The following is an 11,672-nucleotide window of genomic DNA, read 5'->3' as shown; positions in this document are numbered from 1 at the left end:
ATTATGTTTCAAACGAACTGATACTAAAGAGAAAGAGCATTTAAAAAGTAGGATATAAACGTCCACACAACTTTAACAACTGGACGTTTTTGTATTATTCTTGCGCCGTAACCATGCAATAAACGAATTTCGAAAAAAATCGAGCTGTTCAGTGCTCGTTGTGATCCTTTTTGTAAATTGTGTACCACACACAATGTGTACGCTGCATTTAGTGGAGACGACTTGAAACAGGTATGGGCTTATGTCCGTCGCGTCCGATGTAAACCGGTTTTATTTCGTCTTTTCTCAGGAACGGTAAGACATTAGGTTTGTTTCCTTTCAACCAGACCTTTACGTAAGTAAACAATCCAAACTTGACATTTTCGGGGATTCCAGGCCGTAATATTACTTACCCCTTAAAGTATTACTTGCCCCTTTAAGTATAGTACCTGTGCCATATTAACTTTTGCTGTTGACGTCATTAATGTGTGTAAGTTCCCTTTGAATTTCTCGCTGTACTGTTGGCTCCAAAATGTACTTTTATTTTTAGAAATGAAAGAAATATCCAATATCTATTCGGTTTCAGTGTAAGACAGCGCGCAGGAAAGACCCTCGAATTGACTTTTGCAACAGAGAGTTATAAAAAAAACACCCAAAGGGCGGAAAGGTCCTGCAGCCCTGCCGAGACGATCCCGTGTCACTGTCCGCGACGTCAGCGCGCTCTTCCTGCAATAACACCACGCCTTTTGTCCCGCAGCTATTTCTGATCCTGCGCTTGCCCAAGAAAAGACGAACACAAGACGGCAGTCTTTTGTCCATGCAGCATCGCGACTGTCCCGATACGAGACGGACTAACCATTGACGTATACCCCATGCAAGCACAATGCACAGCGAAAAATATACCACAATAATATTGTATTGCTCGATAGTGTGTCCGGTAAATTGGCTTATTTCTTGTTCGGTTGACGTCATCTGTCGTTAAAAAAAATAATCGTTTGGTCCAATTCTGTCGTTTGTCATCAAATTTGGATTGGTGAGTCATTGTAGTTTGATATTGGAGTAAAAAAAATATATGTCAACGATAACAATAACTTTAGTATTTTATAGAACATTGGCAGAATGTGAAATGAAGTGAAAAGTTTTTGAGTTATATTAAGTTATTAAACTGTTTCAAAAGTGTTTGCGGGCGGGTGCCTTGTATATATCGGGTCTTAACGCGTTGTGGCATTACAAAAACATGACATCCAAATTGACCAACCAACAGCTTAGTCCACATATCTGATCGAAATGACGTCACAGTTTCAAAAGTCGACTTCGATTGGCTGGCGCCTGGGATGGCATAAAATGTGCAAGTTGGGATATATTAGACGTACGTTCGACCCTGACTCTGCACGCGTGAATGTCTGATCCAGCAGCCACAGATCGAAAGTCGGAGGCGAGAGACCTATGGTCACCGTCATAAGTCAGTGGACAGTGTTGAACATGTCACACTAGGTGGCGCTATTTAGCGTCTATTACCGATAATGTCACTATTTTGCGGGCAGGAACGACAATTTTTGCTGACGGAAACGAGGGATATGATACTACAGGGGCGAATATGAGACTCTTTTCACTACAGCGAAGCCCGTGACCAAAGTCTTCGACACCCATTGAACAAGAAATCAGACTTCTCATGTTTTAATACATGAGAGGACAAGGAGTCTGATATACTGATTACAGAATAATCTCCTTCGATTGGTCGCGACGCCGTAATTGCACATCCACTTTTGCCGGCAACTTTTCATTTTATAATCAATCTCATTCGATTCATTTAAGATGGTATATGTGTCGAGGTGGTGTAAATTTAATATTGGGTTTAACCGGCAAGCTCGGTCCAAATTGACTATTTTTTTCAGTCCAAATTTTGTTTGCTATTGGTTACATGTTCATGAACAGGTGCAGGCCAGCTAGACTGGTTCCATTGCCTTACAATTTTCCATCATCTATAAATTGATCCATTTTATCTTTTGTGGAGTCAGCAAGGGAACCAGACTACTTGAACATTTTTGTTTTTCTTGGTTTTTCCAGCCTTTTCGAACACAAAACTTCAAAAATGTCAGTGTAACAATATTATACTAACCCCTCAAATGGTTCATTTCTGAAAATTACAGCAATAAAAGCCAATGATGTACATTCCCTTTAATGCTTTAATTATTTTTTTAACTCCTATTGCATAACTTGGCTGGATTTGTCTCCCTGCAGCATTATGTAGCACGATATGAGACGGAGGGAACCGTCGCCTCCTTTGAGTTGGTCATTGTGTTACCAGAAATTCATGTTCATGGGATGTTTCATCAATAGCCTAAGGTTTGCATAAGGTATAGCGAGATTGGGGGGGGGGACCCCTTCGTTTCAAATCGTGCTGGGTATACCCTGCAGACATATTTGCATGCATAACTGAATTTATGACCAAAATAATGATTTCGTTTCCTTAATTATTTTGGTTTAAATGTTATTTGTCTAAGGGTGGGCGTCTTTGTTGGTGATAATTAAACTAATTAAGTTATCTTAACGGTGGGTTGCTTTCTCAACCAGCAGTCAATATCAAAAACCTTACACGCACAAGGATCGCTTTAACTACGGCAATAACCAAACCATTAACCTGGATGACTTTAATTTGCCCCGCAAATCAAATAATGACATCTCAGCGGGTGTGTGCACACAAGTCAACACGTCATCTTGCATTGATGGAGAGCAACTGGCTTGATGGAAGCCGCGTAATATACTACACGATGTCACGCGTGTTGTCACAACGTGTTTAACGGTACGGTTAAAATGATGCGAGCGCTCATCATCATGTAGCCTCGTTTTTTTCTGGTTTTTTTTTTTAATGGGCATCCATTATCTGTGATGACGCGGTCGATAATTTCAAGGGATTTTGTTGCAGTGGGGTCTTTGTTTTTATTACGGCAAAGCTTAAACATCGCGTAATTAAAACGCGGTGGAAGAAAGCGGCAGCGGTTATTTATATTGCTGTCCTGAAAGCTCGGGTCCGCTGTGCCGTGAGTAAGGCATCTTGAAAATGCGCTACATGTGCTTGTGTTGAGCGAAAATTTCCTTTTTTTTTTTTGCTGTTTGAAGGGGGGGGGGGGACTTTCAGCTCATCACTGAGAAATCAATCACGTCAGTACCAACCCCTGGCAAAGTACAAGGGCTCTTACCATGTTTACAGTGTCTGACTAAAATGCAAGTGAGGGATTTGTGAATTGCAAATAAGCAGACAAGCCGAAACACTTACTGTTTAAGCTTATGTGCGACACCGAAGACCTTTTTTTTCCATTCTGAACACAAAACAGGACTAATGTCCTCGGCTTCATTGCTAATTTGAAATTCTTATATCCTTGAAGGAGTTGGATACATCTGCAATCTGCGTGCGACCTTTACAAGGAAGACAATTAGATTTAAGGACACGGTACAAAAAGACATACACGAATTATTGCAGTGTGATAAATTGAAATCATGATCAAATCCAGGGACACGATCTACGTCGTTGCATTCTCGCATGAGCTAACATTCTGGAAAATTAAATAATCTCAGTAAATACATGATTTACATGTAAGTCACTCTAGATTTCGGTCAATAGATGTGGATGTTCCATTGATGAAAAACACGTTTTTATCCGAGGACGAGACAAGAGGATTATTCCCCATAAGACTTCGAAAATGTGGCCTACTCATTAGTTTCGAATGATCACATACAATCCATATTTCATTGCGATGCAGTGGCAATGATAATATTGATACCATTTAAAGAGCGCCCTCGTTCGAAAGCACAACCCTACCTCGTCCCCTACCTCTCCTCGATCTTTTCTAAAAATATTTTGTGAAGGAAAACAAGTCATTTGTGATAGAATTAAATGCCTCATTATGTATACGTCAGTGCTTGTCAGTTATACGACTTCATTTGCACTGTTCAGGGCTGCTGACAAATGGGAGCGCGTTAATAAAAACACCCTTTTGTGTCATTACTTCCCCTCCGAACACCCCCCCCCCCCACGCGTCTGTCATTATTCCTTCTGAATACTCATTAGTCATGGTACCTCAAATGTATTGCTTCACAAAAGCTGAACAGGATTAAATACAAGTCTTCCTATCCTTTGTAACTAAGAGATAATGATCGAAATCTTATAATAGCAGGTAGAAAAAACACCCAGTTTTTTTTTTTCCATTATACCTTCTGAATACTCATTAGTCATGGTACCTCAAATGTATTGCTTCACAAAAGCTGCACAGGATTAAATACAAGTCTTCCTATCCTTTGTAACTAAGAGATCCAAATCTTATAATAGCAGGTAGAAAAAACACCCAGTTTTTTCCATTATTCCTTCTGAATACTCATTAGTCATGGTACCTCAAATGTATTGCTTCACAGAAGCTGAACAGGATTAAATACAAGTCTTCCTATCATTTGTAACTAAGAGATAATGATCGAAATCTTATAATAGCAGGTAGAAAAAAACACCCAGTTTTTCCATGCTATATAAATGGGGTTTTTGAAAGGGCAAGAACGGCGCTCCTAAAAAATAAAATATGACGGACGTGTTCCAGCTAGCAAACGTGGGTGAAGCCAGCTTTAGACGAATTTTGCACTCTTTAAAAAAGAAAAATGTCGCCAGATTCGGACTAGCGAAAACTCAAAATTCTACCCAAATGAATACATGTACAGCTATATTGTTGGTGGGTGCATACATAATGTTCCCCTATACCTATGCTCCCCAACCGTCCTATTAAACCCTAACCCTAACTCTTACCCTAACCCTAAATATTTAGGGGAACATCGGTACTGGAAAACATCGGGTAGACCCCACTGTTGGTAGACCTTTTCAAACAAGTTTTTTTTGTCAGATGAGATGATACCAAACAGCGTTGCCTTTATACGACTCAATTCCAAGTGTTTGTTAACAAAATATGTTACAGACTCTTATAATGTATAAAGGTCGTATACCCATTACGTCGAATCTTGTAGGTTTCTGTCCTGCGGTTGTTAGACATGAGATTTTAAATTACAAAACCATTGTTCCCACTGATTTTGTTGCCCTTAATGTAACAGCGAATTATAAGTGGCGACGTGCAGACATGGAGCAATATAAAACATATTGGCGCCATAAATAATTTCAATTTAAATACCGCTTAAAGGGAAGATACAACATGTGCAAACATAAAAAAACGAAATGATCAAATTATCACGAAATATCTTACTGGATTGTTAGGGAATGACAGTCCAAAGCATCCTGTAGAATCGTGGCTCCTGGTTTGCTGAACTTTAAAAAAAAACACCTGTACTTTTCCAACACTGATCGGCCGACCAGCGTTGGAGAAAACTGGTTTTTTTTTAAAAAACTGCTCATAATTGTTCATGTTAAGTTATTCCACATTTTCTTTGCAATTGATGACACACCTGTGAAGAGGAACAAGCCAGCTAGACTGATTCTCTGACCTTACAATTCCCAAAAAGTCTATAAGTTGCTCTGTTTCATCTTAAGCGGGGTCAGGGAACCAGACTACAATAGCATTGTTGATTTACTTGGATTTTCCAGCATCTCCGAACCCAAAACGTGAAGCAAATCAACTTAACAGCATTTGCTATAACATACTAATTCCACAAATCCATTTATTTCAAAAAATTGCAGCAAAAGCAAATGTTGTACATTCCCCTTTAATCTTAGAAGATCAATTTTGTTGGTAAAATATTACTATTCTGCTCGATCTTTCTATCATTTATTAATTGGATGAGCCTCAACTGTTCAAATTAAAGAGATGATCCACTAACACCGAGTATACATGTGCACCACCATTACAAAAATATGGTACCAAAAAAGTCATGTACTTTACCAAATTGATGTAAATTTTGGCGTGCATGCAGAGAGTATGTAAGCACGTTTCTTGCCAATGGATGCACATCAGTGTGTTTCAACATAATTTTATATAGATGGTTTAAAGGTTCGTACTGACATAGAACTAGTATATTCTAGTGATAGTCTTTATTTCAGTTATAGATAACATAACTTCAGGGGAAATTGTTCGCAATTATTCACTCTGTAACTCTTAAGATTTAATTTCAGCAAATCAGTCATCAATCTAAACAGCTCGTTGTTGGGAGTTTCGGTTGCCATATTTTTTTGTCTTGAAATGTTTTTTGAACGACTGTCCTTTTTTGAACGTTTATTGTGGTTAATATTTAGTATACGAGTTTGACTATTCTTTCCTCGTAATTCAGTATATTGAAAAAAATACAATTTTAGTATTTAATACTTAGTTTTATGATGTAATTTCCTTTTCATTCTTTGAATTTTAAAATAAAAGTGGACAAAAAGCAGATATTTAACATTAGCTGAAAACAGAAAACCACCTAAAAATGTTAATCAGCTATACCCATTAGAAGATGCAACCGGTGTTTTTTCAACCAGCATCCATGGTTACTTACCGCTTGGCTGACTCCCTGCGTTTATTCCCCTGCGTGCTGTTATCAGCGGCACTTCGCGAGCCAAGCTTTGGCTACCTGTTGATGTGCCGTGATGTCTGATGTACCGTGATGTCCACCAAGGGAAGAACTCGTTTGTATTATCAGCAGTTCACGTATTCATAGGTGACTGTCTGCGCATTCCCAATGCACACGTACATACTCAGCCTGCACATTGCCCACTCTGATGTATAATGTTGCTGGGTTGTTTTTTGGCCTCACCACTGAGATCCTTTAAACAGAACAGCTTGTTAGTGAAGAGGAACATATGCGCGCTGTTGTATGTTCCCTATAGCGAGGCAGGTCGGAGGTATTGCAGACCCGCGGCACCTTGCTCATTTCAAACCGACATTATTGCCCGTGTGTTTCGCTCTAGCAGTTCCATTCCCCTCCACCTGTCGGGTTGACTTGTAACACAAGAGCGTCAAACTGCTCTCCCGTTGCCACGGTAACGCATCCTAACCAGTTATTAATCTTTTTCCCCGCTAACCTCTCATCATTGCTCGGCCATGTGGCGCGTAAATGGCGCGTGTTTGGGTTGGTTTCTCTTGTTTTTTTTTGTCGTGTATGTATTTTCATACACGAAGTAATAACGCGAATGACGGGGAGGTAAGTGGGCGTTTAGACGGGCGCTTACCTGATGGTAAATATGGCACGTAGGCCCAAGCATTTGTCGTTGATTGCGATGTGTCTCAGGCGCCGAGAATGTTATTAAATGCTTTATTGTGACAACATCCATTGCTAGTCCATTATTGCTGACGTTGGAAAGTGATCGCCGCAGTCAACGTGTCATCATATTGTCTAGATGTCTCGCTTTTCCGATGAAACATTATCCTTTGTGTATGTGTCTTAATTATAGATCAGAATTTGTTGGCAGTGATGGCTTTTTGGCCATGTTTGGAACACGCAACAGTTAAAGTTGTTTTCGTCAACAAAACAAAGTCTCGATCCCTTCTGTTCCTCTCCTTCTGGTTTGCATTTGGACAATTGTGTATGATGGTAACCAGTACATCATCAACTCCCACTTTAAAAAGAATAGAATAAAGGGGTGAACTAACAAAAATGAAGTAGATAGACTAACCGTGCAAACAATTGGTTATTCACTTATCGTGGCTTTATTGGTGGGGTACCCTTCAATTAGATTGATATCACATAATATGTTATCATCATATCAATATTTGGCAAACCAGCACAAATCTCATTTCAATAATCAACACTCCAGATGAAATATTCATCACATCATTGCAAAAGTCAAACACGACACAACGACACAACACAGTATACATGTATATATTCAACACTTCTATCTTCAGTTCAAATCAATATCTTTTTCTTACTTGAGAAATCGTTTGCATGCAGTGGCGCACACAGGATTTGGCTGGAGGGGGGGGGGGGGGGGGGGGGGGGGGGGGGCTCACACATTATTTCCCCATTTTTTTTTAGAAGTTTGATTTTTTTTCTCAAAAACTGTTGCCCAAAATGTTTGGACGTAGAATAAAACTTATAATTTTAGGGGTGGGGCGGACTGTTTTGTCGTTGGCCAAATCGTTTGACTAAAAAAAACATCATCCACCCTAAAAAAAAATGGACAACCTCTTGGGGGGGGGCGGCTCAAGTCCCACGAGCCCCCCCCCCCCCCCCCCCCCCCCCCTCGGCTGCGCCACTGTTTGCATGCTTGGAGTTGACGTAATACTCTGAAAGGAAACACTAACCTAACGTTTCACTGTTCATGAGAAAAGTTGACTAAAAGCACCGGTTGTTTACTTCTAACGCGGAGGACATGTTGTGGCATACGTATACGTATTTCCAGCCGTAATTTCTTTCTTTATTGGACGAGGAGTTTGTCTGTGGCCATGTCGGAGTTAATTCTGTTTCCATGATGTCGGAGAAATCACTGTACAGTACGCGTGTGTGAGCATGTAGCCTACTACTACTAGCACCATTGCGTGTACACGAGGGTTTACGGTGGTATATTTGTGTGTCCTTTTTTTCGTACTAAATAGTCTTGTGTGTCTGTTTTCACTTGTGTGTCCAGACACATAAGTGTCAATGCAAAAAATCGTACAGGATTGGTATGCGTGTTTGTAAATATTGACATCAAGATATACATGTATTCATGTGTTGACTGTGTCCATCACCCCGGACGCTGCATGCGGTCACTGGTACAGTTAGGCCAAATAAAAAAAAAAAAAACATGTGTAGCGTCCTCGCCTGCTTCCTTTTTGGAGGCCGCCTCCTTTATTATTTTTTGTTTGTTTGTTGAAAAAACTTGTACAATGATAAATTTTAAACAGTGACGTTATTTTGTCCTCTTTGTCTGTTGCATATAAAGCTGGTACGTCATTTCCTAAGTCCAAGTGGCAGCCTTTAAAAAAAAAGCTGGCGGCCATCTTGAAAAATAGCCCGACTGGTCGATTTGGGGGGAAAAAGGCGCCTCCTCCTTCCTTTTTTCCAAAAAGGTAGGACGATAAACATGTTTTTTTTAATTTTTTTTATTTGGCCTAAAGGTTCGGTCACTCTATGTAACCAGTCACTTTAGAGTGAACCAGTCACTTTAAAGTGTTGAATCCAGCATTTAAAATGTTAGATCCAACACTTCGTCGGGTCAAAGCAGAAAGGACTTATAAGCCCTATTCAGCATTTTCCAGTTTTTCAAGATAATCGAGTTTGAAGTTCACACTGCTTTGAAAATTGCAAAACGTTATTTAAATAGTTATGCATATTGTTAAAGGGGGTTCTTTAACTTAACAGTTAAATATTACCTGCCATTTTTTGTAACTTAATTATTTAACTACAGCTAATAAAAAAAATAAGACCTTTTGGTGTTTCCCAATATAACACTGAAAGAAATGACAAAAGGACAAAAGGGTGCGTGCAAAAAGGTCCTACAACAAGTTCTTAAGCCCTTTTTGCATTTCCCAACATTATCAGTTATTTCAAACAGAAGGTCTTGCCTGTTTAAAGGGAAAAGGCTTATGAGCTTGTAAGGCCTTTTTGCTCCCAGTTGTATGCCAAGATCAGTATAAGTCCTTTTAAAATTTCTTAATTACTCCTTGATTGGATGAATAATTAACATAAAACCTCTTTGGGATTACGACTGTACTGAAAGTAAACAGTTACCATCAAAAAAAAAATTGACCTAAAGCATGGTATAAGCCCTTTCTGCTTTGACCCAACGACTTAATCTGTTAATTCAACATTTTAACTGTTGATTCAACACTTTCAATGTGTAATACTTTGAAAAATGTTTAATTAACACCGAAATTGGATTTAACATTTAAAATGCTGGATTCGACAGTTAAAATAGTGGATTCAACACATTCAAAGTGTGGTCACTGACCGAACTCATTCAACACTTCAGTTTTTTTATGTCATATGCATTTGGCATGTATCAGGCAGCGCTGCCAGGGCGCTAGCGGTGGAACATACGCTACGGTAGAAAAGTTCCAATTGCTCGCAAGTAAACGCCTAGTCTATGTAACAGACAAGAGCCATGGTCTATATGTGAGCAGATTCGCTTATTAATTATGCCAGACAACCGCCTCTTGACCTCTAGATTTTGACCAATCAGCGGGCGCTTTCTATATCGGGTCTTCATCCATTCACCAGTTGCGCTTCATAATTATACATGCATGGACCATTGGGTCAACCCTGGGGTCAACTTTGCTCTATAATAACTGCTCTCGTAGGGCAGGTTTATTTGTGCGTAAAATGAATGCCCTTTTCAGAGACTTTGTAGACGCCCAAAATCGGAATAAAACATATACACTGTATATGGAAAACTTTCTACTCTCCTTAAATGTATTAAAACTATTTGTCATCTTTTTGGGTTAATTTTACTGAAAAGTGCAATTCTTTAAACATTTGAAATTGTCTATGCCTTTCCTGCCAACTGAGGCGATGTTGCTGTGTGCCCGGCAGAAGGGCATATGCCCTTATGCAATAGCGCGTAATCACCAAAATGTTCCCAGCAAAAGGACATATGCAGAAAACTGCCTCTATTTTAATGAATTTAACATATTTTCGTCAGAAATTAATACAAGTTGTTCCAAAACTAATGATTCATACGTGTGACAAATTTCAAATTCGTACGATTTATGTTACGTGTGGGAGAACGTTGGATTCATAATACGCGTGGGGGAACATTAGAACCTTTCAATGCAATTTTCTTGAAAATGATTTTTGCGTCAGAACGCTATGCCTTTCTGCCGGGCACCCGACGCTATTCAGTTTTGGAGTTTTCTGTTAAATTGTGAACCCCAAAATTTGCTCATTGAAAGTGTCCATTTGAGTGAAAGATTTGCTCATTGGCTTACTGTCATGTACTGAAAAGGAATCACCAAAGAAAAGAAAGTTTACGACAGCAAAGTTGCCAAAATTATGACAACTTTTGGTGCCGAAATAGCTGCAAGTTTCTGCCTAATATGACATCACACTTTTGCTCATGAATATGGAAATTCGCATTAGCATAAAACCTAAAACAAAATAAGGCCACCAAAATCACCCTTAAAAAATGGCAAAATGAAAATGAAAATAAAATAAAATGGGGCACAAAGGCCTTTTAATGCCTTCAAAGGAATATCGTTTAATGGGCCCTTTAAAGGCCGGCTGTATTGTTCCGTGTTCTGAAATTATTGAAGTTTGCAGTTCTAACAGAATTCAGTTCCAGAATGATTCATTCTTGTTATTTCGTCATCAGCATTTTAAGAAATTAAAATTGATATTTTTCCAAGGAAAGAAAATGGTTCAAGTTTTGTATGTGTTCGTGGCAACAATGTAAATGTTTTCCAGTACAAATTCGGTTGTTAACTAAAATATCAGGGTTGGGCATTTTTCACGCCAATTCTTACTGGACTAAACTGTCTCGTAGTCGTTAATACATTTCAGGTTTTCGTAGATATTTCTTTGTTTTTTTGTAAACCGATAAGTAACTAGTCTTGGCCCAAGACGTCAGTGATTAAGGGATGCAACCCTGCAAATAAATTCCCATAGACACTAGTGCTAAATGCCCATACTTCAAAATTCTTTTAAAAATACTCAGAACTCTCAAATGTATTCAAGCTGCACAGAAAAATGATGATCAACATGTCATCTTTTGTTTTCTTTTCATTTTTTGATGGGTTGACCGTTGACTTTTCGAGATATTATATTCTCACCCAAAGAAGACGACCCCTATTTTCCCCAAAGCGGAAAAG

The sequence above is a fragment of the Patiria miniata genome, unplaced genomic scaffold (assembly GCF_015706575.1).
Source record: "Patiria miniata isolate m_02_andy unplaced genomic scaffold, ASM1570657v1 HiC_scaffold_5, whole genome shotgun sequence".
In the NCBI taxonomy this organism is placed as follows: domain Eukaryota; kingdom Metazoa; phylum Echinodermata; class Asteroidea; order Valvatida; family Asterinidae; genus Patiria; species Patiria miniata.
Note: the sequence above shows the minus strand (reverse complement) of the source record.